Raw genomic sequence first — 12,484 nt, 5'->3', positions numbered from 1 at the left:
AAAATTCAAAAAACAAAACAAAACAAAAAACCCTACTAGAATTTTGATTGAGAATGGTGAGATTTAAAGCTAGGCCTTCCTGGCACACAGCAAAATGACTGTCATTGGCGATCTAATATAAAGTCCACATGACCTGCTTAACCTCGATCCAGTTTCTCCTAGTTCTCCACTAAAATTTCCATTAGGATATGTAAACACTGAACTTTTTTTTTTAAGCACACTAAAACTGAGACGAAAGGATAACTTTTATTTAGCTAGAAGCTTAGAGACTTATCTCATAATTACATGAACTGTAGAGTTAGACTGGATTTAAAATTGGTGGTTTTCCTCTCTTACATCTCACAAAAGATAGCAGTGTTGGTTCCTTGAGAAATTGTGGACATTTAAGTTTGATTCTCCCCTACTGTCATCCCCTAGGTTCCGAGATTTTCCTATATTAACTTAAAAGGCTAGAAACCCAGAGAACAAGGTGAGGAAATGTGGCACGAAGAGGGAGTGAGGAGGAAGGGTGTGGGAACACATCTAGCAATCTGCTTCCATTTCCTGATGCAAATCCTTAAAAAAATTGTCTACTCTGGGCCAGAGTCTTAACTCCTTCGTACCATAGAGAAGACCCTTTGAAACTCAGTCTCATCTGCCCTTCTAGAGCTGCACATTATAGAAGGTGAGAGGTTTCATGTCCTACCTGGTAGGATCTTACACAGCTCCGTGATGGAGTGAGAAGAAGTTCATGAGATGAAAACCAGCAATCGTTGGGAATTGGCAAGGAGCTGTGCTTACCAACTTTCACCACCACTGCCGTTACTTCAATACTGCCATTCGCAATAAACGTTTATGGAACCCTAAGCACTTTATATGCGCTTTCTTATTTAATCTTCAAATCGTTGAGTTCAGGATTATTTTTATAATTCCTCTTGTACAAATGGGAATGGAGGGGTAGAGACTTTAAGTATTTATTCAAAGTCATTAATAAAAAGGAAGCACATCTGGAAAATGAGCTGAGATAGAGTTCACAGTGCTTAGCACACAGTCTTGCTTATAATAAACACCCAACAAATGATAGCAGCTATTATATTATCAACATCATCATTGTTATTATTTATTTATATTTGTTTATGTTATATTTATATTATTTATTTATATTTATATTATAATTAAAAAGTATTTATATATTTATATATTATATTATGTTTATTTATATATTATAAATAAATATACATTTATATTTATAATATTTATATATTATATATTTATATTTATAATATTTATATATTATAAATAAATATTATATATTTATATTTATAATACTTATTTATATTATTTATTTATATTAAATATATAATATTATATTACTTATAATATATTATTTATATTAAAATATATTATTTATATGTATTACATTTATATATTATATTATATTTGTTTATATATTATAAATAAATATTATATATTTATATTTTATATTTATATATTATAAATAAATATTATATATTTATATTTATAATACTTATTTATATTATTTATTTATATTAAATATATAATATTATATTACTTATAATATATTATTTATATTTATATTAAAATATATTATTTATATGTATTACATTTATATATTATATTATATTTGTTTATATATTATAAATATTATATATTTATATTTTATATTTATATATTATAAATAAATATTATATATTTATATTTTATATTTATATTATTTATGTATATGAAGTGTATATTATATTATATTAAACTAATATATTATTTATAATATAATATTGTTTATAGTTATATTAAAATATATTTCTATTTATTTATATATAATTATATTAAATTTATATATAATATATTATATATTTATATTATATTTATTTATATTAATTATTTATATATTATTTATATTTATATTATATTATTTATATTACAATTAAATTTATATTACTCAAATTTTATAGCTAATAAGTGATAAGACAGGAATTCAGATCCAATCACGTCGATTCTGGAGCCCTCAATCTCACCCCATATGGAAATCTTTACTTACCGTATCCAAGGGGAAGCCACTTTTCTGAGGCAAACCCTAATTCGCTATAGACTACGCTCTAGGTAAAAGAAAAACAGTCACAAGAGTATGCCCTTGGTGAGAACAGGGGGAAAGGTACATCATCAAGAAGAACGCATCTTTGAAAATGAAGCCTTGAAGAAAATCTTAGGGAAAACAGTTTGCTTACTTCGAAGAAAGGACTCGCATGGGAAAATGAACAGATAAAAGAACAGCTTCAGGGAACAAAGTGCCGTGTTAGATAAGCAGCAATAGCAAGAAAACTGAAGTCGTTTTCATAAAAATAAAGTCTGCATTATAGGAAATAAGAAACAGAATTGATATTGTGGCAATAATCACTGATACAGAGGGCAAACTCGAAATATTTGCTCCAAAACCAGAAGAAAAGAACAGAGAAGTTAAAATAATGACTAAAAAAGAAAAAAAGTTTATGGTGGGAGAATAGAAAATTTAATATTAGTTTAGGTATTCTTGGTGAGAAATCAGAGCATTTAGGAGAGAAATAGAATCAAAGACAAGTTGGGACGCAGGGTGGCTCAGTCAGCTAAGCGTCCGACTTCGGCTCAGGTCATGATCTCAAGGTTCATGAGTTTGAGCCCTGCATTGGGCTCTGTGCTGACAGCTCAGAGCCTGCTTGGGATTCTCCCTCTCTCTCTCTGCCCCTTCCCTGCTCACGCTCTGTCTCTCTCTCTCTCTCAAAAATAAATAAACATTAGGAAAAAAAAAGACAAGTTAAGAAAATTTTAATGAGCTAAAAATGATCTAAGCATTTAGATCAAAAGGACTAACTCTATATAGCAAACAATAATAGTATCTACATGCATCTTACTGAAATTTTTGTATTTTGTAGATGAAAAAGAGAATCTTGTAATCATCCTGGAGGAAAAATAAGTTACCTGTACTTTTTTTTTTTTTTCTGTTGGTCAACATTAAATAACAGAAGACTGGGGGAAAACTTAGAATTATGATGAATTTTTTTTTTTTTTTCAGAGGGAGAGAGAGTGCATGTGGATGAGCAGGGGAGGGGCAGAGAGAGAGATTGAGAGAGAGAGAGAGAGAGAGAGAGAGAGAGAGAGAGAATCCCAAGCAGGCTCCACACTCAGCATGGAACCCATTGCGGGGCTCAATCCCACAACCATGGGGTCATGACCTAACCTGAAATCAAGACTCGGATACTCAACTGACTAAGCCATCCAGGCGCCTCATGATGAAACTGTTTTTATGTTTAAGGAGTTTTATATGTAGTCAAAGACAATAGAAATATATTCCTTACTATTTGTCACCTTTTGTTTTATAGAATCTTTCATTTTCTTTGTAAAAATTTTCCTTGCAAACCTATACCAACTAATGAAGTGATACACCAAAATAAAACATTTTAGGAACAGGAAAGTCTCAGATATATCCCTATAGATATAAATATAGCTATAGATGTAGACTAATAATGAGAATAGTAATCAATTGAACAGAATTATACCTAAGTAATTACTATTCTGAATAAGATTACAGACATAAATACCAAAGTAAGAAAGAAAGTTTTTTTTTTTTTAATTTTTTTAAATTTTATTTTCCATGTCTCCCCATTCACAATACAGACCAGGCACAAAGCACCTGGGCTGGGGTGTATATGGGTGGATTTACTCTGCCTCCTCTTTGTGTACAGGCAGTGTAAGAATGCAGCCTGTGGTAAGCACCAGGAGGCTCAAAAAGCAATTCTTGAAAATATGTATATAAAGAGAATTTAGTAACAATTATCTGAGTTCCAAATTCCAGATCGTGATTTTTTTTAACGGTAAAATAGTGGTATGTTAGTGGTAAAATACAAATAAAATTAGATTTACCATGTTCATCGTTTATAAACGTACAGTTTAGTAGTGTTAAATTCATCTGTATTGTCACACAGCCAATCTCCAGAACTTTCTCACCTTGCAAAACGGAAACTTTGTATTCTCCACCCCCCCTTCCCTCATCCTTTGAAATCTACCATTCTACTTTGTTTCTATGAGTTTAACTTCTCTAGATACCTGCCTCACCTAAGGGAAATCATAGAGTTGTGTGTTTTGTGTTGTTTTGTTTTACTGACTTATTTTTATTTATTTATTTTTTAACGTTTATTTATTTTTGAGACCGAGAGAGACAGAGCATGAACGGGGGAGGGGCAGAGAGAGAGGGAGACACAGAATCCGAAACAGGCTCCAGGCTCTGAGCCGTCAGCCCAGAGCCCGACATGGCGCTCGAACTCACAGACCGCAAGATCGTGACCCGAGCCGAAGTCGGACGCTTAACGGACGGAGCCACCCGGGCACCCCTGTTTTCCTGATTTATTCACAGATTACATATTTAAGGGCTTGAGGGTGCTGAGTCTGAATGGCAGATTCGTTTTCTTTTAGGACAGCTTGTTATGTTTTGCTAAACAGTCAATTAATTGCTCTTATCTCTATTTTTACTTAGATCTGTCATTAGGAAAGCCTGCTTTAATTTTCTTGTTGCTGCCAAGTGCCTTTTCAGCATCAATTGATAAGGTCGTGTGTTTTTCCTTTTTTTTGTTATCATATTGATAGATTTTGTAAGAGTGAATCTCACTCATACATGAAATAAAACCCTAATGAGAATGGTGTCCTGTTTTTTTGGAAAACATTGCTATATTCAATTTGAATATATGAATTTGAATATATCCCGTTTTCTTTAGGACCTTTGAAGTTGCATTTATATGCGTGGTTGGTTTTTGGTTGATTTGTTTGCTTGCTTTGGCTTGACAAGGGAGGTTGCACATTTAGTTATTTAAGTTTTGCTGGTCTGATAAAGGCTCAGGAGAGAGCTTTCTTCATAAGGAACCTTGTCACCATTTGCTAAAGGCTGGGAGAGAATAAATATCCTTGGAATTTCAAGGCTACAGAAAAGATAAAATCCAGCTCGACACTGTTCCATACCTGGTGCCATTTTAAAGGTGGTTTTTAAATCACCTTTTGATTCTCTTCTAGGCTTTTCCAATTTTAAAGTGCATATGAATCACCTGTGCTGCAGACACTGATTCTGAGGGTCTGGGGTTGACCCTGAACTTCTGTGTGCCTACCAAGCTCCCCAGTTACGCCAGAGCTGTTGGTTGTGGGACCACATTTTGAATAGCAAGATGCTAACCCAGTGGTTCGCAGACTTTGCTGCCCATTTGAATCACCAGGGGAACTTTTAGAACATCCTTATGTCTAGGACACATCCATACCAATTAAATCAGAATTGCTGGGAGCCAAGCCTAAGTTGTTTTTCAAGAACCCCAGGTGGTTCCAATGATCAGCAAATTTTGGGAACCACTGCAGGAGGGGTAATTGGTCTATTCAGGTTTCCACTTTGCTCAATTTTGGTTACTTTTATTTTAGTAAGTAATTGCCCATTTAAGTTTTCAAAGCTGTGGTCAGTAAGTTTCATGTGTTATTCTCTTATAATTTTTTGTTAATGTATTTGGTTTCCATGGTTATGTTTCCCTTCTATTCTTTTTTTTTTTAATTTTTTAACCTTTATTTATTTTTTTTGAGACAAAGACAGAGCATGAACAGGGGAGGGTCAGAGAGAGGGAGGCACAGAATCCGAAACAGGCTCCAGGCTCTGAGCTGTTGGCACAGAGCACTCGGGCTCGAACTCACAAACCGTGAGATCATGACCTGAGCTGAAGTCGGTCGCTCAACCGACTGAGCCACCCAGGTGCCCCATCCCTTCTATTCTTATATATTTTTACTTTTACTTTTTTCCCTTAATGAGGCTTGCAAATGATTTTTCTGTTTTGCTGGTCTTCTCAGAAAATCATCTTCCCTTGTTATTCTTTTATTTTAAATATTTCTCTTTTTGTAATTTATTAATTTCAGCTTTTATCTTTAATTCCCTTTTTAACTTTTCCTGGATTGTTTTGTTATTCTTTTGATCTTATGGCAAAGTGATTTTTCCTTTTGTCCTTTTCATTGCTTTCTATAGTTTATCATTTTTTCTTTTGGCATTCTGTTTGATCCATAGCTTATATTCTTAATTTTTAGGTACTTCAGAAAATTTGGTCACTTTTTATTTTTTTCCCTTTAATCTATTTACTAAAGACAAAACAGTATAACAGTTTTCTCCTTGGTCAATGACATGATCAACTCTTATAAAATGTCTGTGGGCATAGGAACAAAGTACAGTTTGTATTTGAATGATTTGAAGTTAGTCATTGTCTAATAGTGGTGTTCAATTCTAAAAGAATCACCACTTACATCTCTAAAAGAGATGTACTCAAAATTCTCACTATAATTGTGTTTTTTTATCAAGTTTCTTGTGTTTTAATAGTTTTTGCACTACGCATTTCCCCACAATATTGTTTGGAGCATGCACGGTGTATGTTTAACTTTCTGTATTATGTATGCCTGGTATCCATTCATAATGTTAATTGACACTGCTTATTTTTGGTTTGAATTTGCCTGACTCCCCTCGCATCCCATTTGACTTTCGACTTTCTGTCCTTGTTATCATTTTGTCTTCAATGTGCTCCTTAAAAATAGATGAATTTTATTTGCTTCCGTTACTCTAATGCTCTTTATGGGATAATTCTATCTACTTACCTTTGTGGTAAGGGTCGATATGCTTGATTGTACTCCTTCTGTTTTTCTTTATATTATTTAGGTTTTTCATCTTATGTCCTTAGTTTTGTTGTCTTCCCGTGTTTTGGTTTTCCCTTTGTTAATTTGGGGAGTTCCACCTTCCTTTTCCCTGCTCTTAAAATGAAATACCTCTCTTTATTATAATTGGAAAACGACGACAGTTTTCATATTGACTCCAAGATACTCTGATTACCATCTGGATTTTAGAGAAGACAAACATCAGGTGTAGAAAAGTTGCTTAACTTGCCTTAGCTTTACATAGTAAGTGGTGGCGCTGATCTTTTAGTATAGTTTAACATAATGTAACATTAATTACAGTCTATTTTATGATAATATTATCGTAAAAGAATTTTAATTTAATGTAATTTACTCTGTATAAAAATACACAGAGTCTGCTTAGGAAACCATGAAATATGTGTGCTGATAAACTTTAAAATATGAAAGAATTGATGATTTTCTTGGAAGGTATATAATAATATTGCCTCAAGACCAGAAAACAAGAGTAAAGCAAATTCATGAAAGACTCAAAGTTTTATCTTCTTTGAACCAGATTATGAGAAGATATTTTACCAGTGAGTTTTTCCAAACTTTCATGAACTTTTCATGTTTTCTTTTTTGTGTGAAAATGACTGTCATCCAGACCATTTTATGAAGCATGCATATAACCTTGGTGTGAAAAGTTCACAAATAAAACAACCCCCCCCCCCCACAAAAGTATACCAGCTACATACTGGTATATGAGAATTTGGAAGAAACTGTTAGCAAAACAATTTAGCAATAAATTAAAAGAGCTACCTTCCGTGGATAAGCAAAGACAGTTTAATCTAAGAACTCAGTAATATATAACACAATAAATGCTTTAAGGAAAAAAAAGGGGATAATCTCTACTAATGCCAAAACAACATCTAATAATATTCAGTAACCATTCTGATCAGTACACTTTTAAAAACTCTGTGAAAACTAGGGATAAGTGAATATATAAAATGATGAGAAACAAAATCACTTATTAATAGCCAGCGTTACCGTTAACTGTGAAATTCCAGCATTAATCTCATTAATATTAGGAATAAAATATTCCCGCTAGCACAATTCCTATTTTACATATTTTTAATGTTTGTTCCAAGAGAGAATGCATAATGTCTGCACAATTCCAACTTTATTATAATTAAATAAATGAAGCTTATTACATTATCATAAAGATATCTTTTCTCTAGCAACTTGTAACAATTAAAACAAGTCCCCATTAGTATGAGTAATACGTAATTCTGGGCAGTAGGGTGGTGACACAGACAGGCTCATTCTGCCCAAGGGAGTATAAGTTGGCAAAAGTCTTCATGGAAGGCAGCTTGACAGTTTTTAACCAAGAGCTTGAAAAGAGTTTATGTCCTTTGACCCAATAATTCCACTTCTGGGAACTCCGGCCTAAGGAAATCATGAGAATCACTGACAAAGATTTGTGTGCGACTACGTTAATGGCGGTTCTGTTTATAATATTAAAAAAAATGGGAAATAACCTAAAATGCCAAAAAAAAAAAAAAGGAGAATGGTCAAATAAAGTACAGCCAGACAGTGTAATAATGTACAGGCATTAAAATCACGCTCTTGAAAACCTGTTTAATCTAAAGGGAAAGATACAATGTTAATTAGAGAAAAAGCAGGATACAAATTTATTAACTTTTGATCTCAGTTTTTGAAAACACATTTGTCTATGTTATATATATGCAGGAATAAGTTTAGTGGACTGGAAGAAGGAAATACTAAAAAACAAATAACATAAATACTACATTAACATAGTATTATCCGAGTGTGTTAGAGTCAGAAATTGCTGTCTCTCTGTTGAATCACTTAAATCACCAACAGGGACATTTCATATTGAAGGATAAAATTAATTCTAAATTAGTACTGGAATGCGAACCTCGGCCATAGACCGAGGTTCAGTCTCTGTGCAGAGAATCATTATCTTTGCAATGATTAGTATGTCTATTTCCAAATCACAGTTTCCATTCTTAACCATGGACAGTTCAGACCAGTCGAGAAACTGCAGATAAAGCCATGCCTTACAACACCACTACCAGAAGGTCCCAGTAGGTTAGTTGTGGTATCGGAAGTCATATGAAGATTGGCGAAGAGCTAGTGTAAAATAATCTTATCTTCTCCCCTTCCACATCCATAAACAAAAGCACTGAGTCGTCTTTTACACTCTGTTGAAGGGAGTGAACAATGGGAATTAGAAGCCTGGAAAATGCCCGGGAGATACCTCAGGGCCCTGTTCTTTCTCCAAACAATGCAAGAAAACTAACTGGAGAAGAGCCATGTAAAAAGTGGAACCTAAGGGGTGCCTGGGTGGCTCAGTCGGGTAATCATCTGACTTAGGCGCAGGTCACGATCTCCTGGTTCGTGAGTTCGAGCCCCGCATCGAGCTCTCTGCTCTCAGTATGGAGCCCACTTCAGATCGTTTTCCTCTTCTCTCTGCCTCTCACTCTTAAAAATAAACATTTAAAAAAAGAAAAAAAAGTGAAACCTGAGCATTGCAGTGGGCTTCAGAGGTACTCTTATTCAATTTCCTACTCTAAGTGGGAATTCTTAAATCTAATGGGGGGGGGGGTTTACAGGCTTTGGGAGCCCCCCTACCTCTATAGACACAAGTTTCGTCATCTGTAAAATGGTAGCATTTACATGACAACTGGTAGGTTCATAATTATGAACATTATGTGAATTGATGCTTTTTAAGATCTTAGAGCAGTAGCTTGACGTGTGTTGGTTGTTACTACCTTTGCAAAGTTTCACATTCCTTTCTAGGACTTTTCTTATTGGATGACAAATCTGTTTATTGAGCCAAAACACAGTTCCTGGAAATACGCAGAATAAGTCTTATCCAACATCTACATTAACAGTCCTTCTAATACTTGAAGACAGCTTTCATGAATTTAATAACTGCTTTCTGTGGTTTTTTCTTTTTTAATTTCAAGAATAGAACACAGTAGACTATAAAAATGAGCGTTATCAGTTTTCCTTTGGATTTTCTATGTAAATGTTGTTTAACATTCAAATGGAGCTGATTATAATTTGAGATATTAACAGTTAGATATGCCATTGTGTCCCTTTGTGATTGTTTGTAAAGGAGGTTAAACACTATATTAACTTCTGAGTAGTGATTTATTGTTGCTTTTGTTAGAGAAAAATAAAAAAAGAAGTAAAATCATATAATTTGATATTGCCTTTGAGAATTTTCAGTTTGCAGAGGTCTTTATTTCCTACTCAATTTTATTTTTTAAAAAGCATTACATGTAGTGTAAATACAGCATCACATAAATGCCGAGTTGTTCTTTGCTTCTTGGCTTAAGCTGTTGTGTAATATTGCTCTGTAACCATTAAGCAGCTGCTGTGCCTCAGAGATGCTCATATTTCCTTTAGTAGATGAAGGGAATCTACTATATGAATGTCTCCAAATTGCTTTAAAATCGTTGGCCTTTGTGTCAGCTATTTACATTCACAGTGGTCCATGTAACACATGAAAACCATGTTTCTGGAAGGCCCCAGCAGCCTGGAGGTTACAGATGGGGCTGTGTTAATAGTAATAACCTGCATTTTGCTGAGTCTCATCCTCTGTACTATCACAGGGCTCCTGACACTCTGCGTGACTCCCCCGGTTACTTTGCCAGAAGTATTGTTTCTTATATGCTTCCTTGTACGCTATTAGCTATCCAGGAACTATGTCATCCACTGCTCCTTTTCTTTACCCTTCTCATCTTGGGTAAGTCTGTCCATTGTAAGGCTGTGCGTGCCGTGTGCAAAGAGGAGTGAAGGAGACAGCCGCCTCCTTCAGGTGCTTCTCCGAGGCTACCCCATTGCCTGATCCATCCCAGCCCCCACTCCCCTAAGGTCATGTTGGTAAGCAGTACCGCTCATCCTGGGGAGCCCTCCTTTCAATGAAGTCTCCCTATGCCCCATGCAGGAGTGGAGCCCAGTGGGACCTATGTGTGGTGCAGTATGTTCTGACATATTTTCATTGCCTTTCATAGTTTCAGCAGAATAACTCTTTCAGATTTCCTTGTAGATTCAAATTCCTTGGAACATGAATTGGAGGTGAGGAATGGAGAAACACCACGCTACATTCTGAATTGCCTGCCCTTTCCTATGAGACGGTCATTGTATTCGTGCGTGTGTGCGTGTGTGTGTGTGTGTGTGTGACTGCCTTACTGTCTTCTTGCTGGTAGGATTGGCTTGAGGGGCCTCCTCCCTCCCTTTTGATTTGGTTCTTGATGTCCACACACCATTTCATCTTCATGGGCATGACCAAAAAGCAGGTGAAGCCTTGGCTACTCACTGGGGTCATAAGGAAGTGAACTGCACATGAGATTTACATATGGAAGTGTCACTACATGACATGTGATATAATTTATATAAATATATTGAGATGTTCACTTTTCACTTGTTCATCGGTTTATTTTACAAATATTTTTGAACTCTGACTCTTTAGGTAAATGCCTAAAATTATACATTGGTATATAACAAAGTCAAAGATCTAATCTGATGGTAATCATTGTTCTTTCCCATTCTACCCCAAAGCCCGAACGAACTCCTCAGCACAAGTTCCAGAGAATAGCAAGAATCAGCACACTTATCCTTCTATCTTTAGCCATCTGTGCCTACCTTGTTATATAATTACTAAGATGTTCATTTGCGACCCTGTTCCAAAAGGTTAAACTTTAACCTTTTGTTCCATAAGCATTTACCTAGCCGTTACCGTATATATGTAGGCACTGAGTTAGTTGTTAAGGGAGATGCAGAGATGAACAAAACCCAGTCGCTCTCCCAGATAAGGGAGCTGATAATCCAATAAGGACCACAAGACTTGAAAACACATGTCTTGGAAACTCCAATGTGAGAAGTGATGTAAATAAAGTAAGCACAAACTAGGTGCTACGTGAATTCAGCAGAAAAAGATTATTTCTGGCTGGCGCAAGGATGGGGAGAGGAGGGTGGAGGAACAGGTTCGGGAGCAGATGGCAGTTGAGGTGGACACTGAAGGATGAGAGCAGAGCCTACAGACAGACAGCCTTCTTCTGATCAGAGGGAGGGAACCACGTGAGAAAGGTAGGAGGGCATTTACAGAGCACCTTTGGGTGCGGACAGACACGCTTGTCCGATTGGTTAAGTACATGAACCGCCATCATGATACATAAGCTCTCCGTATTTAATCTATTTGCCAAATATAAAATTTTACACGGGGGCTCCCGGGTGACTCAGTCTGTTACGCGTCAGACTCTTGATTTTGTCTCAGGCTGTGGTCTCATGGTAGTGAGATCGAGCCTCATGTCTGGCTCTGCACTGGCAGTGTGGAGCCTGCCTAGGATCCTCTCTCCCTCTCCCTCTCCCTCTGTCCCTCCCCTGCTCATGCTCTCTCTCTCTCAAAATAAATGAACTTAAAAATTTTTTGCATGTACCTTATATAGAATACAGTATAATTTGTTATACTTTACAAAGACTGTTTGTTGTTTTATACGATGATAACCTAGCATGGTTCAGAAAATTGAAAATGTGTTTTCCGGAAACCACACGAAGGAGGTCGATGTGTTTTTTTGTTTTCATGGCTTATGCACCTGTACAGTGTAGGCTACCTCAACATTTCTCAATAATCGCTGAAATGAGTTCAACCAGGTGAACAATTAAGTTGCTCAAGCAGTAAGAGTTTCTTAAAATACAGATGCATAAAATGGGGACGTTTGGTTATTACCCTCTTCAAAATGTATGTAGTTTTTCAGAGTAACGACTTAATATGACACCTGAGTTTTGTCCCCGGCTGAGATCT

The 12,484-nt window shown here is 35.4% G+C and overlaps 1 protein-coding gene and 1 non-coding gene across 6 annotated transcripts in view; one reads left to right on the top strand and one right to left on the bottom strand.

Annotated features, from left to right (window-relative positions):
- The window catches only part of NFIB (nuclear factor I B), a 239,284-nt gene that overhangs the window by 152,653 nt on the left and 74,147 nt on the right, over nt 1–12,484 (top strand). The window lies entirely within an intron of this gene.
- On the bottom strand, nt 3,624–3,756 carry LOC122233335. Its single transcript, XR_006210894.1, has one exon. It is a non-coding gene; the product is annotated as a small nucleolar RNA SNORA51 (small nucleolar RNA).

Source organism: Panthera tigris, chromosome D4, assembly GCF_018350195.1.
Source record: "Panthera tigris isolate Pti1 chromosome D4, P.tigris_Pti1_mat1.1, whole genome shotgun sequence".
NCBI classification, from domain to species: Eukaryota; Metazoa; Chordata; class Mammalia; order Carnivora; family Felidae; genus Panthera; species Panthera tigris.
Note: the sequence above shows the minus strand (reverse complement) of the source record. Positions and strands in the feature narration are given on the sequence as shown.